This window comes from Panthera uncia, chromosome E3 (genome assembly GCF_023721935.1).
Source record: "Panthera uncia isolate 11264 chromosome E3, Puncia_PCG_1.0, whole genome shotgun sequence".
Lineage (NCBI taxonomy): Eukaryota > Metazoa > Chordata > Mammalia > Carnivora > Felidae > Panthera > Panthera uncia.
In genome coordinates this window covers 13,777,619-13,793,467 of record NC_064815.1, presented here as the reverse complement: position 1 = coordinate 13,793,467, position 15,849 = coordinate 13,777,619, and positions in this window count along the sequence as shown.

Sequence of the window (15,849 nt, the reverse complement as noted above, 5' to 3'; positions counted from 1 at the left end):
ATCCTCCCCGCATTTCTACCCTATGCCCCTCCCCACAGGAAACCACCACCCTCATAGCTAACAGGTTGTGGTGCACTGTATGATTTTAAGGTGCTGCTAGATTTGTGTCTGATTTGCGTGTCAGTATTATGCTGGCTTTGTGGAAAAGTTTGAAAGACTTTCTATTCTCTCTCTAGTCAGTCGAACCATCCCACACTGCGAATATTCAACTGTTTTGGAATTTACAAAAATAGCAATTACATTAGAGGAGGTTTATTTTTTCTATTTTTTTATTATTTCTTTTTAGAGATTTAAACAATGGAAGGACATCCAAAAGACTCAACATTGTTAGGGTGGCAACATTCTTCAAACTGATCCAAAAATATAACACGATCTGTATTGGAATCCCAGCTGCATTTTTTATAGAAATTGACAAGCCAATCCTAAAATTTATATGGAAATGCAAGGGAGCCAGAATAGCTAAAAGCATCTAGAAAAAGCACAAAGTTGGAAGACTTACATTTCTCAATTTTATTAACATTTTTTAAAGTTTATTTATTTTGAGAGAGCAAATGGGGGAGAGGCAGAGAGGGGGGGGGGTTAAGCAGGCTCCACTGTGGAGCTTGACCTGTGGGGCTCTATCTCATGACTGTGAGATCATGACCTGAGCCAAAATCAAGAGTTGGATGCTTAATCGACTGAGCCACCCAGGCGCTCCGCACATTTCTTAATTTTAAGAGTTATTACAAAACATAGTAATTAAACAGTTTGATCCTAATGCAAGGATAGACATTTAGATCAATGGAATAGAACTGAAAATCCAGAAGTAAACCCTTATGATCACACTTATGATCGACTGGTTTTCAACAAGGATGTTAAAACAGTTCAATGAGGAAAAGAGTAGTCTGTTCAACAACTAGCGCTGAGGGGCACCTGGCTGGCTCAGGCAGAAGTGCATGAGACTCTTGATCTCAGGGTTATGAGTTCAAAGCCCCATGTTGGATGTAGAGATTACTTAAAAATAAAATCTTAAAAAAACACACACACATACAAAAACCAAATAACTGGTTCTGGGACAACAGGATATTCAAATGCAAAAGAATAAAACTTGATCCATATCTCATGCCATTAACTCAAGATGGATCAAAGACCTACATGTAAGAGCTAAAACTATAAAATTCTTAGAGGAAAATATAGGAGTATATCTTTATGATCTTGGATATGGCAGTGGTTTCTAAGTTATGACATCAAAAGCATAAGAAACACAACAACAAAACAGATTAATTAAATAGATCAATGGGACTTCATCAAAATTAGAAACCTTGGTGCATCTGAGGATACTACCAAGAAATTGAAAAGATGACACACATATAATTTAAGAAAACTCAGTCAGTTGAATGTCTGGCTTCGGCTCAGGTTATGATCTCATGGTCCATGAGTTCAAGCCCTGCATTGGGCTCTGCGCAGACAGTGTAGAGCCTGGAGTCTGCTTGGGATTCTGTGTCTCCCTCTCTCTCTGCTCCTCCTCTGCCCCTGCTCACACTCTGTCTCTCTCAAAAATAAAGAAACATTAGAAAAAAAATTTTAAAGAAAACATTGGCAAATCAGATATTTAAAATATTTTTATTTATTTTGAGATAGAGTGCAAGTGAGGAAGGGGCAGAGAGAGGGAGAGAGAATCCCAAACAGGCTCAGTGCAGAGCCCTACGTGGGTCTCGAACCCACGAACCGTGAGATCATGACCTGAGCCAAAGTTGGACGCTTAACCGACTGAGCCACCCAGGTGCCCCGGGGTGCCCCAGGTGCCCCAAATACTAAACGTGCAAAGGATCAGTATGGACAGTCTGCCAAGAAGATATACGAATGGCCAATAGCACGTGAAAATACTCTCAACATCATTAGTCACCAGGGAAATGTACACCAAAGCCACAATGAGATATTACTCATCCCACTAAGATCACTGTAATCAAAAAAAAAAAAAAAAAAAAAAAAAAACAAACCCAAACCAAAAAAAAAAAAAAAAACCAAAAAACAAAAAAAACCCAACAACAGATAGTCACAAGGAACGGTAAGAATGTGGAGAAGTTGGAACACTTACACAGTGTTGGTGGGAATGTCAAACAGCGCAGCCACTTTGGAAACCAGTGTAGCAGGGCCTCAAAAAGTTAAACATAGTTACCATATGGATCCATCCACTCCACTTCTAAGAATCTACCCAAGAGAAATGAAAACGCACATCCATGCAAAAACTGGGGCATAAACGCATTCAGCAGTTCTGTTCATCATAGTCAGGAGGCAGCAATAACCCAAAGGCCTATTAACAGATGTGCATAACCAAAGTAGTATATCCATTCAGTGGAATATTATTTGGCCATAAAAAGGGATGATGTACAGATACATGCTATAACATCAATGGATCTTGAAAACATTGCCCTAAGGGAAAGAAGCCAAGCTGGAAAAAAAAAAAAATCACATATTATATGATTCCATGTATATGAAATACCCAGACTAGGCAAATCCATAGAGACACATAGTAAATCAGTGGTTGCCGAGGGCATGGGTGGGGGTTTGGGGGAGAGGGAGGTAATAATTAAAGGATGTTGGGGTTTCTTTTTGGGGTTCTAAAAATGTTCTAAAACTGATCACGATAGTTGCACAAGACTGTGAATATACTAAAAACCACTGGATTGTATACCTTATTATTTTTTTTACTGCGGTATAGGTGACACATAATGTCACGTCAGTTACAAATTGTACACTTTAAATGTGTGAATTGTAGGGTATGCGAATTACATCTCGATAAAGCTGTTGCCAGAAAAATGGCCATTTCGTATGCTTTTGTATGGCTTTGTGCTGACAGCTTGGGGCATCTTCAATAGCACCATCAGACTGCGGTACGGCCTGAAGGTTCGATAGAGCTTCTATGGCCAAGGCCTGGGCTTCTGTATAAGGAGGACGAGGAGAAGGAACCAGCAGAATGGGAGATGAAGGAGCGGGCATGAGGTTGATGGCCGGCCCCCAGAGTCTGGAAGGAAGAAATCACCTTGGAAGGAGTCCAAGCTCTTTTCCAGAAGACCAGAAGGAAGAAGGAACGGATGAGGTCAGATACTAATTAGTTGGTGGTGTAGAGAAGTTTTTTTCTGGCTGGCCTCGATTTTCTCGGGAAAGAAGTCACAATAATTTGCAAAAATGAGAGAGGGGGAGCAGGGCGGTGGGTTTGCGGAGAGGGGAAAGCTACTGAGAGCTTAGTAAGGGCAGTGACTGGGGCGTTTGGAAGGCACTCAGGAGCACCCGAGGCCCCGCGGCCAGCGGAGGAAGGAATTCTGAAGTGGCAGGAGACCTGGCTCCTGAAGGGTTCCCCTCCGGTTTCCTGCAGCCTCGTCCGGGAGCCTCCTCCTCCTGAGTCATCTCTGCTTCGGGCCAGACAACCCCAATTCTTTCGATGTTACTCATACATCCTGGCGTTCAGCCTCTCACTCTGGACGATATCCTGTGAACTGGCTGCCTTTGGCAACCCTCCTCCCAGAACTGAATGTTCTTCCCCAGTGAGGGCTGATCGAAGTCCACCTCCCAGGTTCTGGGCCCTATGCCTTCATTAATTCAGCCTGGGATGACCAGATTCCATTTGGCTGCCTCCTGGCATTGGGTCAGTGACAAATCCAAAGAGCAGAGAGCAGGTCTGGGTGGAGGTCTCAGGGCTTTGTTAAAGAAGCTAGAAAAGATGGTTAACATGTTGACAAGTGGGGAATGTCTCAAGGGGTGTGGGATCAAGGATCAGGGGTGGAGGGGCACCTTGGTGGCTTAGTTGGTTAAGTGTCTGACTCTTGATTTTGGCTCAGGTCATGATCTCACAGATGTGGAATCAAGCCCTGCATTGGGCTCTGCACTCAGCATGGAGACTGCTTGAGATTCTCTCTCTCTCTCTTTCTCTCTTTCTCTCTCTCTCTCTCCCTCCGCCCCTCTCCCCTGCTCACACTTTCTCTCTATCTCTCAAAAAAAAAAAGGGGGGGGATTGGGGTGGAAACACATGTGAGGGATATTCCCCAGGGCCAGGATCTCATTGGGTAAAGCCATCCGGATAACATCAGCACTGATCACCTTGAACCTAGGTACCGAGCACAGACAATCAACCACCTCCACCCTGGAGAGCCACAGCCAACAAGGGTTCAAGAATGCAGAAAGAGAATGGGAAGAGTGTGAGGGAAACTTCCAGGACACCTTTTTTTAATTAAAAAAAATTTTTTTTAATTTTAATTTATTTATGAGAGAGAGAGAGAGAGAGAGAGAGAGAGAGGGAGAGAGAGAGAGAGAGAATCCCAAGCAGGCTCTGCAATGTCAGCATAGAGCCCAATCTGGGGCTCGAACTCATGAAACTGAGATCACAACCTGAGCCCAAATCAAGAGTTGGATGCTCATCTGATTGAACCACCCACGTGCCCCCCAGTTTTTTTTTAATTAAAAAAAAGTTTTTTTAAGTAATCTCGGGGCGCCTGGGTGGCTCAGTCGGTTGAGTGTCTGACTTCGGCTCAGGTCATGGTCTTACAGCTCTGTGAGTTCAAGCCCCGCATCGGGCTCTGTGCTGACGGCTTGGAACCTGCTTCGGATTCTGTGTCTCCCTCTCTCTGCCCCTAACCCACTTGCATTCTGTCTGTCTCTCCCAAAAGTAAATAAACATTAAAAAAAATTTTTTAAAGTAATCTCTACATTCAGCAAGGGGCTCAAATTTGCAATCTCAAGATCAAGGGTCGCACAATCCACCGACCGAGCCATCCAGGTGTCCCTCGGGGACAACTTTCGACACCAGTTATTATTAGATACTGGGGTTACTGCTGGCCAAAGTCTCTGGACACCAAGGGATATAGGGTCCCTGATTCTAGAAGGGGCTGGAGAACACGTAGTGGAAGGAGCACAGCATTTGGTGTCAGGTCTAGATTTAAAAACCTGTCTCTGCTACTTATTTTCCACATAACACTAACATTTGGCACATTGCTTAGCCTCTTGGAGACTCAGTTTCCATGTCTGTAAAATGGGAATTAATAATATCTACATGGTTAAGCATCCAACTTTTTTTTTTAATGTTTTTATTTATTTTTCAGAGAGAGAGTACAAGCAGGGGAGGGGCAGAGAGAGGGAGACAGAGGATCTGAAGCAGGCTCTGCATTGACAGCAGAGAGCCTGACGTGGGGCTCAAACTTATGAACCATGAGATCATGACCTGAGCTGAAGTCAGATGCTCAACTGATTCATCCACCCAGGCGCCCACATCCAACTCTTGATTTCAGCTCAGGTCATGATCTCACACTCATGGGATCAAGCCCTGCACCACGCTCTGTTCTGACAGGCAGAAGCTTGCTTGGGATTCTCTCTCTCTCTCTGCTCCTCTCCTCCCTCCTCTCTCTCAAAATAAAATAAATAAACATTTTTAAAAAAATAATAATAATATCTACCCTTTGGAGCTGGCTGTTGATGAAGTGGCATCAGTGACGCTCCAGTGCAGGGTTTTGTTTTCTCAGAAGCCCCTTTTACACAACCCAGCTTTGCCTGAATATCGCCTGGTCATCCTTCAGGCCGCATCTGGCTCTTTTCTGTCTCCTGCAATCCTTCCAGGTCAGGTGTCCCTCTTCTGTGCTCCCACAGTGCTGCCCACTTTGCTTATCTTCCACACAGCTAATCACACCACACCGGAATGTCTGTCTGTCCTCCCACAAGTCAATGGAGGTAGGAGTGCTGTCCTGCTCACCCTTGGGTCCCCAGTTCAAGGCATGCGCAAGGCACTTAACAAATGTCTTGATGGAAGGAAATCTTGAAGGCGACACAAGATCATGATTGTTTAGCCCAGACCTCTCAGGCCACACTAGCTGGGTGTAAAAATAGGAACGTGAAAGAATACATATCCACCTTCTAGCTCCCTTGATATTCTCCCCAAAGACTGTGGGGAGATCTCAGGGAAGAGAGCATGGACCCTGGAAAGAGAATTTTCCAGAGTCATTTATCAGCTCTATGATTCACTCTACCTGTGCCTCAGTTTACTCATCCATGAAATGAGTCATAAGGTTGCCATGGAGATTAAATAAGTGTAACAATGATTTCAGGAGTAGATTCCTTAGTGCCCCTTACCCATTTAGCCCATCCCCCCCCCCACACCCCCTCTAGTAACCCTCAGTTTGTTCTTCATATTTAAGAGTCTCTTCTGTTTTGTCCCCCTCCCTGTTTTTATATTATTTTTGTTTCCCTTCCTTTATGTTCATCTGTTTTGTCTCTTAAAGTCCTCATATGAGTGAAGTCATATGATTTTTGTCTTTCTCTGACTGACTAATTTCACTTAGCATAATACCCTCCAGTTCCATCCACGTAGTTGCAAATGGCAAGAATTCATTCTTTTTGATTGCTGAGTAATACTCCATTGTATATATTTTTAGTTTTTTGAGGAACCTCCATACTGTTTTCCAGAGTGGATGCACCAGTTTGCATTCCCACGGGTTGGCTACCTCTTAAATAGTGAAAATTTCAGAATTACATATATAGTAGGCTGCTAGCTGTTTAATTTTTTAAAAAATGTACATAGCAACAGAATGTGGATTCTACAGAAAAACAATCTGTTTAGAGAAGCATCTGGAAGGATACACTCCAAACTGAACAGGGGCTGGAGAAAGCAGCCTAGGACTGGTGATGGCAACCAAAGGGGACTTTAGCCTTACCTGTTACATTTTAATTATTTTTTTTAAAGGAGGATAGATTCATGTATTATGTATAAATTAAAATGATGTGCTAACAACCTAACTTACAATTAAAAAAAAAAAGATGTGGGTGAGAGAGTAGTTCAAATGGCCCCAAGAAAGGGCACCCATGGAGCACCCTTTGCTTTGCTTTTTGCCCTTGGGTCTTTTGCCCCTAAAGGGTTTCCATAACTATAGTTTTCTGTTGGTTTGAGAAAGAAACAAGGAGCCCTTTCTCTGAAATCTGGTCAACTCAGTGCTCCAAGTTCCAAAGACCTTCACGTTCTGGGTCTGTTCCTGTACTCTAACAAACTCTAGGCAGCTCCCAGAGATGATAACCGTGGACGCACAAAGAGGAGATACGTGGGCAATGGAGACAGAGATAATCAAGAATTGTGGTGAAAAGCCTCACCAGGTCTTCAGGACAGGCTTAACTATCTTTACCCTTTAAAAACCTTTATGCTTCCTCTCATGGAATACACTGGAAAGATTTCATTCATCTGATCACACATAGCCTTCATAGTGAATTCATTTTCTCTTTCCTTTTCTTTTCTAATAGCACTGCTCCTAGCTTCTGACAAACATGACTTTGGACCCTACTAAGTTACCACCATACCGTCAAAAAGGAAAACAGGGGCACCTGGGTGCCTCAATTGGTTGAGTGTCTGACTCTTGATTTCAGCTCAGGTCATGATCTCATGGTGGTGGGTTCGAGCCCCAGATGGGGCTTCTCTCTGACAGCATGGAGCCTGCTTGGGATTCTTTCTCTCCCTCTCTCTCTGCCCCTCCCCTGCTTGTGCTTGCTCTCTCTCTCCCAAAACAAACAAACAAATAAATAAAACATTTTAAAAAAAGGAAAACAGAGTGCTGTTGGCTGGACCCACAATCTATTGCCATTGTGCCATCTTGGGTGGCTTACTTTACATGACTGGCTTTTGGTTCCCATATCTATAAAATGGAAACTAAATAAAATAATATTTGTGAACAGATTGGGATAATGTGTTTGGTTTTCACGTAGTAGGCACCCAATAAATACCAGGGTTATTCTACCATTACAGCGTTACTCTTGTGTACTTAGTCACAGAGTACAGAAAGGTACTGTTTGTCAAAGCTCTTTGTTGATGGGGCACTGGGTGGCTCAGCCGGTTAAGCATCGGACTCTTGTTTTCAGCTCAGGTCATATTCTCACAGTCATGAGATTGAGCCCTGTGTTGAGCCTGCTTAAGATTCTCTCTGCCCCTCCCTCACTCATACTCTCTTTCAAAAAACAAAAAAACCCCAAACTTTTTGTTGAGAGAAACCTCTACTTTGGAAAGCCATGGATTGGGAACTTCTGGCTTGTAATTTCCCTTCCCTGACAAATCCTTATTCCTTTTTCCCTTTTTAAAGTTTTTCTTCATGGGACAGATCACCATACAACCAATTCTGGAGGTGTGCTTATTCATTTTCTTTATTGTCTGCTCCTCCGCTAAGATATTGAGTCTAGAAGGGCAGCAATTTGTGTCTGTCTCCTCCACTGCTCCGTCCCCAGCAGCTAGCACAGTACTGGCACAGAAGAGTTCCAAAAAATGTGTTGGATGAATGAACAAATATTCCTAAATTTTCTCCTGGCCTGTCATGTGGTCCCACAGTCTCAGGGCATTTGGAGCCTAAGGAATAATCCTTGTCCGTGTGTATATATTACTTCCAGTCTTCAGTGTTACCTTCGTTGTCCTTGGTCCACACACTCACACCGGATGTCCTACCTCTACTCTTAAATCCTACTCACTTTCCTCACTACCACCAGAGGGCTCTTTTTACAGCATTAGATCCAGTCATGTTACTCTTCTCTACAAGATCCTACGTTGCCTCTTGATGGCTGGATCTCCAGGCTACATGTTTATACCAGTTAGAATGCCCCTGGATTTTTATTTTCCTTTTCCTTCCTTCCTTCCTTCCTTCCTTCCTTCCTTCCTTCCTTTCTTTCTTTTCTTTTCTTTTTGCTTTTCTTTTCTTTTACCAACTGACTTAAACAATACAGAAATTAATCAAATCCAATAGAGTCCAGATGTGGCATAGATTTCAAGTCTGATTTGACCCAGTGGTTCCTGCTCCAGTAGCCTGGGCTTTAGTCACGCATAGATTTCTTTCACAGGCTTGTAAAGAAAATAGCTTCAGTGCTGGCCTCACTTCTTCACCCAACAATGTCCAGAAGAGGAGGGACTGATGTATCTTGAGTGCTGTGAGTCCTTCTCTAAGTCATTGGGCCTCAATAGACTGAGTTGGGTCATTGCCCATCCTTAACCCAGTTCTTGTCTCTGAGAGAATGCCATACTTGGATTGACGTAGATCTAGATTTCTGAATCACTGACATAAAAGATGAAATACAGTAAAACCTTGGTTTGTGAGCATACTTTGTTCTGGAAACACGATTGTAACCCAAAGCACTTGTATATTGAAGTGAATTTCAAGAACCTTTGGCTCAGTTGTGATCACGTGACATTCGGTGTCACGTATGACTCATATTGCAAGACATCACTCGTTTTATTAAGTTAAAATGTATTAGAGGGGCACCTGGGTGGCTCAGTCGGTTGAGCGTCCGACTTCAGCTCAGGTCATGATCTCACACTCCATGGGTTCGAGCCCCGCGTCGGGCTCTGTGCTGACAGCTCAGAGCCTGGAGCCCGCTTCAGATTCTGTGTCTCCCCCTCTCTCTGCCCCTCCCCTGCTCATGCTCTGTCTCTCTCTGTCTCAAAAATAAATAAAAACATTAAATAATTTAAAAAAATGTATTAGAAATGCTTGCTAGTCTTGTGGAACACTCACAGAGCAAGCTACTCACAATCCCAGGTTTTACTGTATTTCATAGCATCCCATACACTATTGCTTCAATGACCATAGTTGTTATTTTGAATATATGTGAGTAAATGAGTAAATGAAGGAGTAGGGTTTCACCTGCCAGGAAAAAGAAAAAAAGAAGGATGTACAAGAAAGTTGGGACAGTCCATAAAGCCGTGGCTGCTGCTTCTTCTTCTTTTTTTAATGTTTATTTATTTATTTTTGAGAGAGTGACAGTATGCAAGCAGGGGAGGGGCAGAGAGACTGGGAGAGAATCCCAAGCAGGCTCCGCACCATGAGTACAGAGCCCGATTCGGGACTTGAACTCATGAACTGTATATCATGACCTGAGCCGAAACCAAGAGGCAGTTGCTTGACTGATCTACCCAGGTGCTCCTAAAGCCATGTCTTCTTAAGATTTGTTACAACTAGAGCCTAGTGTGGTGGGCTAGGAAGAATTTCCAGAAATTAGATTAAGTGAATGATGGGACTATTCAGAGAGACAGAAATAATAAGAAGCATAGATAAAGAGATTTATTATAAGGAATTGATTCACATGATTATGGAGGATAAGAAATCTGAACCCGGGAGAACCAATGGTATTGTTCTAGACCAAGTCTGAAGGTCTGAGACCCAGGAGAGCCAGCGGTATGAACTGCAGCCTGAGTCTGAGTCTGAAGGCAGAAGACTAATGTCCCAGCTTGAATACAGTCAGGCAGAGAGAGAAAATTCTTTCTTATTCAGCCTCTTATTCTGTTCGGGCCTTCAACAGATTAGATGAGGCCCACCCACACTGGGTAGAACAATCTGCTTTCCTCAGTCTACCAATTCCAGTGGTAATCACATCCAGAAACACTCTCACAGACACATCCAGAAATAATGTTTAACCAAATATCTAGACACCCTGTGGCCCAGTCAAGTTGACACATAAAATTAACCATTACAATGGTTCTTAGTCAAACTGTATGGGTGACAGTGAGGTTGGACTTACTCGTTAGCTGTTCAATCACTCACATATTCACTGATCTCCTGCTCCACAGACTATGCTAGGAGGTGGGAGTAAGATGGGGAAATAATGCAGATATGATCCTTGACCTCAAGGAGGTAGGGGAAGGTACAGATGTTGAATAGCTAATTATCTAGATGCTACCTCCTCTGGTAAGGCCTCTCTCACTGCTCATCCTCCAATTCTCCACGAAGACCCAGCATCTCCCTCCTCTGAGCTCCCGGGGTCCCCGGAGGTAGTGGCGATAATACAACAGATCTAAGACTATTGTCCCAGGTGCATGCATTCACTCATTTAAACCTCAAACAGCTCTGTGCAGTGGGCACTAGGTCAGTCCCTGCTGAAGAGACAGGTTATCTAACTTGCCCCAGGACACAGAGCTGATAAGTGATAGAGCTGAGACCTGAATCAGTCAGTGCCACTCCAGAAGGCAGACTCTTAACCACCGTGCTCTGGAACGCTCCAAGTGGGTATGCCCGTTGTACAGATGAGAAGGCCAAGGCTCGGGCTAGGACTTGCATAAGGCCACGGAGTTTGGGAGCTGGATCTGAATGCGGGCAGGTGGCAGAGGTTGAGCTTGCCCCCACAGTTGCGTAGCACCCTGCAGAGTCCTCTGTCAAGGCACGAGGCATGTTGGAGAGTGTTTAGTCACTCCCACTCCTGTCCCCATTCTCGAGTGGACATGCTCCTCAGACAGACTAAAGACCCAATCTATTCCCCCTCGCTTCTTCAGCTCCAGTAGAGTTTGGCATTTAATCCAGTACGCACATGTTTGTTGAATGAATGAAACAACTATTAAAAAAAAATATGAATGAATGAATGAATGTTAGTGACATTTCCAGACTCAGGGCATGACCTGTGATTAGGAGGCGCTCAGAAATATTCTTAGCAAACTGGGGTCGTGTGTGAGCCTCCGTTTCCTCAGCCGCAGGAAGCAACAAAACCCTTGAAAAGGAAGAAAGAAAGAAAATGGGGCGTAGCAAGGATTCCGGGTTGGATTCCATGACGTCACCCTCAAGTTGGATGTCTGGGCCGGTAAACAAAGGCTCTTGTGACATGGGCCCTGGCTGGGCTGCCCACCCGGCTGGCGTGGGGGAGGCAGCTAAAGCGGCCTGCCTCAACCCTGGCCTCCGCCCCAAGCTTTAGCCCAGACGTCTCTGCATTCAGCAGGTATCTCGTCCAAGGGAAAACCAGGACAGGAAATCACGTTGCCATGGAGACCAGAGAGGCCCTTCCAGACACAGGGGAAAATAAACACGTTCTGGTTGGACTTAACCCCCACGAAGCCAGGGTAGCCTCACCTCCTAGTCTGAGAGGTCCTGATTTTCACTAGAAATGCCCAAGGGCCCTCAGCACCAAGGGCTGCGCGGCCACCCCAGCCCCCTCAGCGTCTCTGGGGGCAGTGTCACCCCGGGGCTGAAGGAGGAAGCCATTTTTCTTTGCCCAGAAGACCTCCTCCTCAGTCTCCTTCGCAGCTGAGAGCTTAATGCTGATAAGGATTACCATTTATTTGGTGCCTGCTGTGTGCCGGGCACATTTCTACACACTGTAAGTCTATGAGCTCATTCAATCCTCACGACAACCCAATGAGAAAGGCATTGTTCTTATTATCATGCCCATTTTACTGACGAGGAAACTGAGACACAGAAAGACTAAGTGACTCGTCCAGGGTCGCCAGATAGTTGATGGTGGCACCAGAACATGAGATGCTTTGAGGGTTCAGGGGCAGCAGAGTACAGGGCTCTGAAGCCTCCAAAACTAGCTGTGTGACCTTGAGCAAGTGAAGTCATCTCTCTGAGCCTCAGTTTTCCCGTTGGTATAGAGGCACCTACCTTGAGGGACTGTTGTGGGGTTAAATTTGATGCACGTTTATGGGGCACTCACTGTATGCGAGGCACTACAGTACTGCGGAAACAAAGACACGTTCAGTCCCACGATCACGCCGTGGGCAGGTGCATTCAGGACAGAGGGAAGTGTCCTTCTGGAAGCCCTAAGGCAGGAAGGAGTTGGCCCCTTGGAAGAACTGGAAAAAGGCCAGAGGGGCCGAAGTTCCCAGCACCACGGAGGCGAGTGCCAGAAGCTGGATCACACGGGGCCCCGTGGTAGATTTATCCCTAACCGGAAGAGGTGGGGTTTGTTCCCAGGCCCGACATCGAGCGAACACAGAAGAAAGTCCGGTTTCATGGGCGCCGTTCTGCCTGAAGGGGTTCAGACTAGGGGTTGGCTAATTGCGGACTGGGGGCTGATTCTGGCTTGCCTCTCGTTGGCCCACGAATTAAGAACGGTTTGAGAAATGTTAAGTCATTGGAAAAGAATAAAAAAATATTATTTTGTGACAGGAAATATAGATTTCAGTGTCCATAAATAAAGGTTTATTGGAACCCAGCTGCACCCACGTTTACTGACGGGTCTCTGGTGGCTTTGGCCCTGGGAAGGCAGAGGTGAGCAGCTGTGACAAAGATGTAGGGTCCATAAAGCCAGAAACATCGAATGTTTGGCCCTTTACAGCCCTAGACGAGATGCCTCTGGCTTTGGGGAGCAGAGTCTAACTGAGAGATGTTACCTCAGGGCCTTTGCAGGGCAGGAGAGGCCAGGAGGCCGCTGTCCTCCATGACTTAGAGTAGACACGACAAAAATGAGCCGCGTGCTCCACGTGTTTTCGCTCACGAAGCCCTCACGACAGTCCTTCTGAAATAAGTGCCATGATTACCCTTGCAGAGGGACAGACAGAACCAGGATGAGGTAAGGAGCTTGCCCGGGGTTACACAGCCCCGGGGGAAGGGGGTGCAGAGCAGGACTTGAACTTGAGCAGTTGCGTCCAGAATCAGACTTGCAGCCTGCACTGTCACCTCTCCTGGGCGCGCCTCCATGGTGGCTGGGGACTCGTCTACCCGCCCTGAGCTACCACCTCGCCTGTCACAGAAGCTACAGGAGAGTTTGGATCCACAGCTTTGCCCTGTGTTGGGGAATTTCAACATTCGACAACAGGTTTGTGCTGACTATTGCCTACGTGCCCTCAGATCCAAGCTCCGCGGCCCTCAAGAGCACAGAGCTCGGGAGCCCTCGAAAACTAGTGTGACCTTGGGCAAGTTACGTAATCTCTCTGAGCCTCAGTTTCCCCATTGAAACGTAAGTGCCTACCTTGAAGAATTGCTGTGAGTGTTATATTCAACGACACATTTATTGAGCACTTACTGTATGCTGTATGCCTTATGCCTCGGAAGGCCAAGTGCACAGACTATTCAAAGGGTTCCCTTGCCCTCTGGCTGCCCATTGGTTTTGACCCAGAGGGAGTTCCAGAAGGTAACGGGGAAGAGGGGGAAGGAGGAGAGTAGGATTGGGGGTACTAAATTGCCAGCTTCCTTCCTGTAGGGTCTCTGGGTGCCCAAGGGTGACAGAGCCAGCCCCTCCACGTGGGCCTGTCACGGTCCAGGTTATAGTAGTTAGCCGCCCTTCTGCCAGCCTCTGCAGGCCTCGGGTGGTAACAGAGCCTTCCTACCTAGTCCTTGCGGATGCTTGAGGCGCTCTGATACCCCACCCTCCTTTGGAAAGGGTCCCTTTGTTAAACGTTGCTCAAATTACCTAATTTGAGTGTGCCTTCTCTTTCCTGCTGGGACCCCGACTGCGGCACTCTTCATTTAAATGAATTTCCCAAGCACGCTGGGTAGGCTCAGTGCATTCTGCCTGGTGTCTGTTCCCCAGTACAATATTGACAGTTGAATAGCCATAGAGATGAATACAGAATCAAACCAACTGTCTACCAGTAGTTGACTAGGTAAAGGACTCAGTGGGTATTTTTGGAGTACCTACTAGGCTTCAAGCACTGTGCCAACCCCCAAGGACAGAGCGGGAAGCGTATGCAGAAAAAAAAAATTAATAGTTCCATATGTGTGAGTATAGAAAGATGCCCATGATATATCATTAACAAAAAAGATCAGTGGCTTAGTTGGTTAAGCATCTGACTCTTCAATTTGGCTCAGGTCATGATCTCACAGTTTGTGAGTTCAGGCCCCTTTATCAGGCTCTGTGCTCACAGGGCGGAGCCTGTTTGGGATTCTCTGTCTCTGTCCTTCTCTCTCTCAAAAATAAATACATATTTTTTTTTTAAAAAGAAAACTCCAGGCTACAGAACACTAAGTGAAGTAGGATCCCATTTGTATTTTTTGGTTTAGAAAAAACTATGGAAGAATATAGAACAAACTGTTAATAACGGTTAACTGGGGAGATGGGAGTTATCACGGACTTTCCTCTTTTATTTTACACAGTCTGTATTATTTGAGTTTTCCTGGAATAAGCTTTACTAATTAAAGAAATTTCCATTTTGAACAACCAAACCACTATGTCTCCTTCCTTCCTTTTCAGAGTAATATTTGCTTTTGCAATTATCCATCAATACATGCTTGGAGTTGAAGTTTCAAAAACTATAGACAAAGCTTAAGTCCTTCTTAACCACCCCAAGGTAACCACTGCTATCTCTGGATATGGTTAGCTCCAGAATTATTTTGCATTTTACATGCATTTGCATACACTTACACATAGCTATAGACAATATTTTGTGCGTTGTGTTGGAGTTTTTTCTTTTACGTGAATGATACCCTACATTAAGTATTACTCTGCACCTTGTTTTTTTAAATATTTTTTAAAAAATATGTTTTTATTTGTTTTTGAGAGAGAGACAGAGCGCAAGCAAGGGAGGGGCAGAGAGAGAGGGAGACACAGAGTCTGAGGCAGGCTCCAGTCTCTGAGCTGTCAGCACAGAGCCCGACGTGGGGCTCAAACTCGTGAGCCACGAGATCATGACCAGAGCCGAAATCGGATGCCTAACCAACTGGGCCACCCAGGCACCCCTGCACCTTGCTTTTTAAAATCCAGTGTCTTGAAAGCCTTTTCACATTAGTATAGATTGACTTAGCTTCTCTTAACCACTCCAAAATATTCATAGTATGGGTATACCACAGTTAATGTCAGTTATTAGAGATCGCAATTTGAAATTAAGCCTTAGGTCATGTATTAGTTATCTATATTTACATAACAAATCACCATGGAATTTAGCAGCTTAAAACAATAAATATTTATTATCTTACAGTTTCTGTGGATCAGGGTCTCCCACAAGGCTGCAGGCAAGGTGTTGGCCGGGACTATAGTTTCATCTGTGGCTCAAGTGGGGGAGAATCCAATTCCCAGCTCACTCACATGGTTGTTGAGGGGTCTCCTTGCTGGCTGTTGGTTGGAGGGTCTTCCTCAGTTCCTTGCCATGAAGGTCATTCCACTCGATAGCTCACAACATAGTAGCTGTCTTCCCTCAGAGAGAGCAAGCAAGAAAAGGCATGC